At 46.5% G+C, this 8349-nt stretch overlaps 1 pseudogene; it reads right to left on the reverse strand.

Moving 5' to 3' along the window:
* Positions 1-1541: 1541 nt before the first annotated feature.
* On the reverse strand, positions 1542-7173 carry LOC100355830 (ceramide synthase 5 pseudogene; annotated as a pseudogene).
* Between the last annotated feature and the right edge of the window lie 1176 nt (positions 7174-8349).

The raw sequence follows: 8349 nt of genomic DNA on the forward strand, positions 1-8349 counted from the left end.
CACCATCATAGGAAACATTTGCTGGCTCCTAACTGACTCATTTAGAAGACAGATGCTAGAGTTGCTTATGTATCTTTTCATCTAAAGAAGTGGACTCTTTCACTCAGCTCTCCGAAGTGCTCATTCCCCAAGGTGACCTTTTAACCCGGAAGAGCTTCCCTCCCTCCCTTCCCCTTGCCGTGCATGGGTGCTCCAGTGTTGCCTGCCTTGCCAGGCTGGGCTCTGAAGCGCATCCCTTGATCTGGCCTCCCCCAGGACTCAAAGCACCCTCACTACCTGGCCACTCTCCAGCCCGGGGCCGTTGGCCACCCAGCCCACTCTCTCCTCTGGGGACTTCCTTCTGGAGGGCACGGCGCGGGCACTCACACTGCGACTGAATACCTCCAAGTCCTCCATCTCTGCACAGCTTCAGCATAGCTCCTTTGTCCCAGTCCATGCCCCTCTGCACCACTTGCAACTCTTTGTCCCTCTCCAGCCCCCTACCCCCTCATCCACCTCGCCCACTCTGAAATGCAGCCTCTGCCTCCAGATTTGCAGCTTGAAGTCCTTACCCCCAGTGTGGCTGTATGTGCAAATGGATCCTTCAAGGAGCTAACTCAGAGTTAATGAGGTCCTAACAATGGGACCCTACTCTGATAGGATGGCTGCCACATCAGAGTGACAGCAGGGGTGTGGGCATGCAAAAAGAAATGGTTGTGTGGTTAGAGAGAACACAACCATCCTCAAACCAAGACGAGGTCCCAGGAAAAACCAGTACCGTCAACACCTCGAGCTTGGATTTCCATCCTCCATCAGAAACTGTGAGAAAACCCATCTCTGTCACATCCAGGGTGTTTTGCCATGGCCGCCCAAGCTGAATAATAGACTCCACCCAGCCTTCTGCCCATAGAAGGTACAGGTCTTCAGACAGGAACCTGCTCAACATCTTCCCTCCTACGAGTCATCAGGGTCCACGCCATCTCTCAGACACTTCCCACATACAGCAGAGAGTGTGTTGCTTCCTTCTGTCCCATGCTGAATTGTGTCAGCCATAGCTCAGGGAATTAGGAGGTAGACTTAGAGATAGACCCACCAGGGGACTCCTCATCTATTTCTTCTGGGTTGATCTTGCAGAGGTCAGAGGAGGGGAAAGGAGCGAGCTTTCATAGGATCCAACTTGAAAGAGGCTCTCACTTTCGTGAGTTGGATGAGCACTGATCCTCCATTGGTAGGACCTTGGCAATGAGCATCTCGCAATTTTGCCTCCCAGATGCCTCCATTCCCCCGTGAGGCTCAGCTCCTGCTGCACCCTGTGGTCCTGTCAGGTCAGCCCGTGCTCTTCTGCGAGCTGGGTCTCTGGAGTTTTGGAGTCTGCTCTGGCTTGCAAAGAGTTTCTGAGGCCACGTCTTCAGTCTTCCCTGCAAGGCCCCTCTGCTCCACACAGGTCTACCGGCTTCTCTGGGTCCCAAAAAGAAGATGGTTACCAAGCAAAGGAGTTCTGCCCAACAGTCACAGCAGCCCAAACTACAGCATCCACTTCTGGAGAAAAGAAAGGTTTTATATCAAGATTGTCTGCACTGGAGACAGGAGGTAAAGCTGAAGTCCACCTCCTGGAGCTGGGTCCTGGGCAGGCTCTGTGGGTTACGGAGGCCAGCAGGTGTGTGGAAGCCCTGGAGAGGAGGCACGTCCTGATGGGCGCGGTGGCTGTTACATCGGCTGGTCTTCTTTGCCCATGAGAACCCCAGTCCACCTATTAACAGCAGAGCAGAATCAGTTTGAGCCGGATCTGCAGTTACAAGATCACTCTTCCTTGTACCCTGAAAAGAGTCTTGGGCTGAAAATCTGACCTCTCTGCTATCCCAAATCACTAGAATCTGTGGTATCTGCAACTCTCGGCGTGGCTGGAGTCTCTGGCCAGTGCTCATCTCTCTCCTTTCTGTTTCCTGGCTCTGTCTTTTGTCGCCTTGTGTAGAAATGATGGCACTTTGCATCTCTCCCACTTGATCAGCTCATACAGTGCAGGGGCCAATTGATGTTTGAATTTCATGACCAACAGGGGATTTGGGACATACAAGCCTTTCCCCCAGTGTTTGTTGAATGAATGAATGATCATGAAGGCAGTTGGTCGTATTTGATATTCACCCTTAACTCCAGCACAAGTTAGTAAACAACGGAACCTGACTGGTTGCTGAGTCAACATTTGTTTTCACATAGCAATGTACCTCATGTGACAACGTCTCATGGAGACGGATTATTCCTGAACCACCAGGACATTTCTCTCTGCCACTGTTCATTTTTCTAGTGGATTGTCTTAGAAATTATCCTTCATATGCAGGATGAGCTTTCTTTTAATTACGCCATTGCAACTTCTTATATCCAAATCATTCCTATTTCTCCATCTGGTTTATGAGTTCATTCCGTACCAAATCCCTGTGATCTTCCTATTGCCAGGGTTAATTTTTCGAATCTGTAACTCCTTCTCTTCATCTTAGTAATTAAAGCCAGACCAGCTTTGCTGGATTCAGAGGTTTCTCCTTATCTCCAAGGTTCTGCTATGAATATTACGGATGAACAACTGCTGCTGTTTAGTCCAGGATGTTTCTCCACAACTTATCACCCAGACTGTTGCAAATTCTAGAGCTTTGAACAATCGTACTGTTTTACCAAAAGTATTAGACTAGCATAAATTTTGGCTTCCTTAGTTACATAAGCATACTTCAGAAAATACATATTTCCACTCTTTATGGTGATTTCTTTCCCATAAAATGCCCCAGGTTTCATTTCTTTAGAAGTGAACTCAACGTCTCCAGTCAATCTCTTTAGTTTTCTGTCAGAACTGATTTGCGTTCGTTGACACTTGGGATGATGTTCTTTGCCCAACAGTCATAATTTCTCTAATTTTGTCCTCTTCAAATATTCCATACTAGTTCTTGTTGGCCATGTTCAGACTCAGAGGAATCAACTGTTTCCATCCCTACTTGGTTCATGGGAAATAGTTCCATGCCTATACCTTGAAAGTTCTTCATGTACGCGTTGGGATGAACAGCAGGTCATTGAATGAGGCCCTGTGTTTGGCTCCTTCTGCCCGACCTCCCCTTCATTGCCTGGAAAATTCTCTATAGAACTTTCTCCTTTAGGAGAAGGGAGGGTAGTGATTATCAAAGCTACTTGACATTGAACAACTGCCTGAATCTATCCCCTGATACCTACTCTGAAAAGCCCAGGGATTCAGCTTGTTTTCTACTCTCCTCCTGGCCTCAGCCCTCCATTCTCAACTGCTCCCCCAATTCAGTGTCATTCTTCCCAGGTGTCAGCCATGACTCTCATTTCGATTTCCCACGCACAACCCCTTGAACGCCTGCTCTCATTTTCCCTTGCACTGTATTAACTCTCATCCCCATCGACCCCTGAGCCTTGAACCATGCTTCCAGCTGGCTATAGTCCCCTCCACTCCCAAATCAATGGTCAGGTCTCTCACCTCTTGGTCTGCTTCCTCCAGCCAACAGCTGATTTACGTTGTGCTATAACAGCTGTGACCCTGGTCTTGTCTACTTGGTGTAAACGCTACAGAAATTTGCAGTACCTACAGCTCACTGTTCACCTAAAACATTGTGGGTAGCATTTTTTTTTTAAAAAATGTATTTGACAGGTAGAGTTATAGACAGTGAGAGAGACAGAGAGAAAGGTCTTCCTTCTGTTGGTTCACTCCCCAAATGGCCACTACGGCTGGCACTGCACCAATTCAAAGCCAGGAGCCAGGCGCTTCCTCCTGGTCTCCCACGCGGGTGCATGAGCCATCCTCCACTGCCCTCCTGGGCCACAGCAGAGAGCTGGCCTGGAAGAGGAGCAACCGGGACAGAATCTGGAGCCCATATCGGATGCCGGTGCCGCAGGCAGAGGATTAACCAAGTGAGCCACGGTGCCGGCCCCATGGGTAGCATTTTAAGATAAAGAAAGAGAGGGGGAGAGGAGAGAACAAGAGAGAGAGAGAGAGAGAGAGAGAGAGAGCAGAATCCTGGCAGGAAGTCCCCGCCGGGCTCTATGTTCCAGGACCTGCCCTCCAACCATACTTTCTCATGGATTCTGGAAGTCACCCAATAACCATCAGGGAAGTCCACGGTCTGCTTTTATCTTCGTTTTCTCTCATACTTCAAAAGCATGCAACGGATCTTAAATTCCACAGGTTGTAAAGGCTCATATGCTCCACTGAAACAGTCATGTGCAAAATTCCATCTCCTACTTAAAGAAGTCTGACATGGGGATCAGCACAGTGGCACCACTGGCCTCACCAGCATCCCCTATCTGAGTGACTGCGACCTGGCTGCTAGCACGCCTGGGAAGGCAGCAGGGATGTGGGCCCCTGCCACTCATGGAATTTTAGATTATCATTTTTTTTAGGGTTGAAGCACTTTTAATCAAGGAAGTATAAACAACAGTCTAAAATCAGGAGCAGCTCACCCAGTGGCTGCCGTCCTCCAACCCTGGGCTCACCCTCTGCCACCCCCACCCCCCGCCTGTTTAGCATGAGAAAAGCACAGGGAATCAGCAGCTGTCCCTGTCGTCATCAGGTGGCAGGAAGGGGATCCAGCTAGAGGCCACACAGTCCTGGCCATCTGCCCAGGTCTCTGTTTCTATACAGTGAAACTCACGCATGTACACACACACACACAGAGTTACAAATAGCATTATTTAAAGGACCTGGAGGCTGTTAAATACAAAATGGCAGAGTGTTTTTTTTAAGTGAAAATATTGGCTTCTTTGATTCTCCTCAGTGCCTTGCAGCCCCTCTGATCCCAGGATTGTGGATGTGGGGAGGCTCAACAGGCGTAGGCTGCCAGTGGCCCTGCAAGTCCACGCGGGCTCGAGTTCCCATCCCAGACACGTTACTCTTCCGCCCAGTGGCTGCCTCCCATGGGGCCGCTCACACAGCCGGCACCGCTGCTGGGACGGCTGCCCTCCATTGTCCTTGGCCACCTTTCTGTGGATCAAGGCTTTGAAAGCAATTCGTGCAATAAGGTAGGACCAGAGGACATGCAGAACCTGTAGGATCGGGAGGAGCTGGTTGAAGAGCCACCAGGAAGGATAGGGCTGATCGGCTCCCAGCTCTCAACAAGGGTCATGTCGAGAATGCAAAATGGACAGATTCCTAGATGAGCGACCACAGAAACAGCCCTGATGTCACAGGAAGGCTGTCGCAGAGCCACTGGTACCTGGCATCATTTGCTAGCTTGGCTGCCTCCGGTGAGAAGTCTGAGGCATCACGCGGACACACATGACCAGAGTTCCCACTGGACCACGTTCTTGATGTAGAAGAAGGTGCTAAGCCCAGTGGTGGCCAAGAGATGTGCAAACATAATCAGAAAGCCCTTTCTTTTAATGTCTACAAATTGAGAAAACATGAAGGCCAACTCCATGACATATTTGTGAAGTGCACTTGAAAGGGGCTGATATAGTTAGCTGGGCCAGCAGTGCCACCTGTCCCAGAACCAAGGTGATGACCAGAGAAACCTCATTCTGTAGTAGAATATACATCAATAAAAAGTGAACTGCTATTCTTAAGTGTTAAAAATTAACTGAAATGTGATTCCTGTTAAACATAAGAGTGGGAATAAGAGAGGGAAGAGATGTATAATTTGGGACATGCTCAAGCTGACTTGCCCCAAATGGTAGAGTTAAAAACATACCAGGGAATTCCAATTCAATCCCATCAAGGTGGCATGTACCAATGCCATCTCACTATTCCAAGTGATCAATTTCAGTTCACAATTGATCATAATGAAAGGACTAAGAGTCAAAGGGAGCACATAAACAAGTCTAGTACCTGCTAACACTAACCGATGGAATAAATAAAGGGGAGAGTGATCCAACATGGGAAGTGAGATACTCAGCAGACTCATAGAATGGCAGATGTCCTAAATAGCACTCTGGCCTCAGAATCAGCCCTAAAGGCATTTGGATCTGGCTGAAAAGCCCATGAGAGTATTTCAGGCATGGAAAGCCAAGACACTCTGGCAAAAGATCTCTGCGAGTGAGATCCCAGTGGAAAGACCAGGTCTTCAAAGAAGGAGGTACCTTTCTCTGAAGGGAGGAGAGAACCTCCACTTTGACTATGACCTTGTCTAAACAAGATAAGAATCAGAGAACTCAGGGGGCTTCCATAGCCTTGGAAACTCATGACTGGAGCATAGGGAGACTACTGATGCCATAGACAGGAGTGTCAATTGGTAAAGTCAACAACAGGAGTCACTGTGCACTTCCTCCTCATGTAGGATCTCTGTCCTTAATGTGCTGTGTATTGAGATTTAATGCTATAACGAGTACTCAAACAATATATTTCACTTTGTGTTTCTATGGGGGTGCAAACTGTTGAAATCTTTACTTAATGTATACTAAACTGATCCTCTGTAAAAAAAAAAAAAAAAAAAGAAAAGAAAAAGAAAAGAAATTATCAACTCCCAACTTGGCTCTCACTGGGATTAAACATGACAATAGGTCTGATCTGATTTCATCATCATTTAAAAAAAATCATCTATTATTTTTCACTTTATGTTTCTGTGTGGGAGCAAACTGTTGAAATCCTTACTTAATGTATACTAAGCTGATCTTCTGTATATTAAGATAATCGAAAATGAATCTTGATGTGAATGGAAGGGGAGAGGGAGTGGGAAAGGGGAGGGTAGTGGGTGGGAGGGACGGTATGTGGGGGAAGCCATTGTAATCCATAAATCGTACTTTGGAAATTTATATTCATTAAATAAAAGTTAAAATAAATAAATAAATAAATAAAAATCTAAAAAAAAAAAAAAGTGAACTGCCTCCTTACATGCTTTCACAGAATTTAGTGAGTGTTGGGAGCTTGTCCTGATTCCCCGGATGACCAAACCAGCATTGGATTATTTCGGACATCCCAGTCCGGTTGCTTTGACGAGCCCTCCAGCCTCTGCTGATCGGGACACTTGGTAATAGATACGAACACCTCTTCAAGGATGGCGTTGGGTTAGGTCTGATAAGGTCCATGGTCCTTGATGCCAACACGGAGTACACAGGGTTTAGCAACACATCCCTCGAAGAGCAGCCTTGCGGAGAAGACACCCCCTCCAGGTCCATCCAGACCACATTCTGGAGCCGCCAATAGGGCTCGCTCCACAGCCAGCCCCACAGCAGGCCCAGGGCTCCCGCAGCCGAGGTCGCCATATTATGCCCCCCATACCACCTATTATTTTACTTTTTATATGTTTTGAAGAGTAAAAAATAATTTCTAAAATTATAGCAACAAGATATTTAGGTTGAATTCCATTGAAGTTGTAATCTTGCCCAATGTTGGGCTTTTTGAATGATAAAAAAAATAGTCTTATTCTTAGAAATGTTAAATGTGTTTCATCTTTTTTGGAAGGATTATTGTGCCAAGTAAAATTTCCAAGTCAAAGACATGATCTGTTTTATGAGCCCTTACACAGCTGGGAAGATCTCTTTGTTCCCATGAGAAACGCCTGGACGAAAGACGTGAGATGTCACCACCTTTCCTTCCCCTCCAGGCCAGCCATAATTAGCCTGTTTAATTTCTAAATATATCACTATGCTAGAAAAGTGAGGGACAGCCCAATTTATGCAACTGCAGAAGTAATCATTTGTTTTGCGTCTACCTAGGTGCTGGTTGGAATTTTATTTTGTACTTTGACAGTACCTTTGCACTTTAAAAATCTTATCTCAGCTCAACCCAGTGAGTTGTGTGGAAGTGTTCTTTCTCTTTGCAAAATTTGTATTCTTTGTTATGTCCTCATTTTTATTCCTAGTGTTGCTAACTGTTTTTGTTTCAGGCCAGAGGTTTAACTGTTTTATTATTCTTTTCACACAAATAGCTATCAATTTTATCCTCTTGTACTTTTTTCCTAGTTTAGCAGTTGCTTTTTTATTTTGATTATTTCTTGTTTTCTGCTTTCTTTCTTTTTTAAAAATTTATTTGACAGATAGAGTTAGAGAGAGAGACAGAGAGATAGGTCTTCCCTCTGTTGGTTCACCTCCAAAATGGCCGCTACGGTGGAACTGTGCCGATCGGAAGCCAGGAGCCAGGTGTTTCCTCCTGGTCTCCCATGCGGGTGCAGGGTCCAAGCACTTGGGCCATCCTCTACTGCCCTCCCGGGCCACAGCAGAGAGCTGTACTGGAAGAGGAGCAACCGGGACTAGAACCTGGTGCCCATATGGGATGCCGGCGCTGCAGGTGGAGGATTAACGAAGTGAGCCATGGCGCTGTTTTCTGCTTTCTTTAGATTTTAGTGTCTGTTCTTTTCTTTTACCCTGTAATTTCTTAGTTAATTTCTTACAGTTCAGAAAAAAAGTCTCCTACTATATCTGTTATTCCTTGTGTTCTAT

This window comes from Oryctolagus cuniculus, chromosome 12 (genome assembly GCF_051225735.1).
Source record: "Oryctolagus cuniculus isolate XC-2025 breed Fujian yellow rabbit chromosome 12, ASM5122573v1, whole genome shotgun sequence".
In the NCBI taxonomy this organism is placed as follows: Eukaryota; Metazoa; Chordata; class Mammalia; order Lagomorpha; family Leporidae; genus Oryctolagus; species Oryctolagus cuniculus.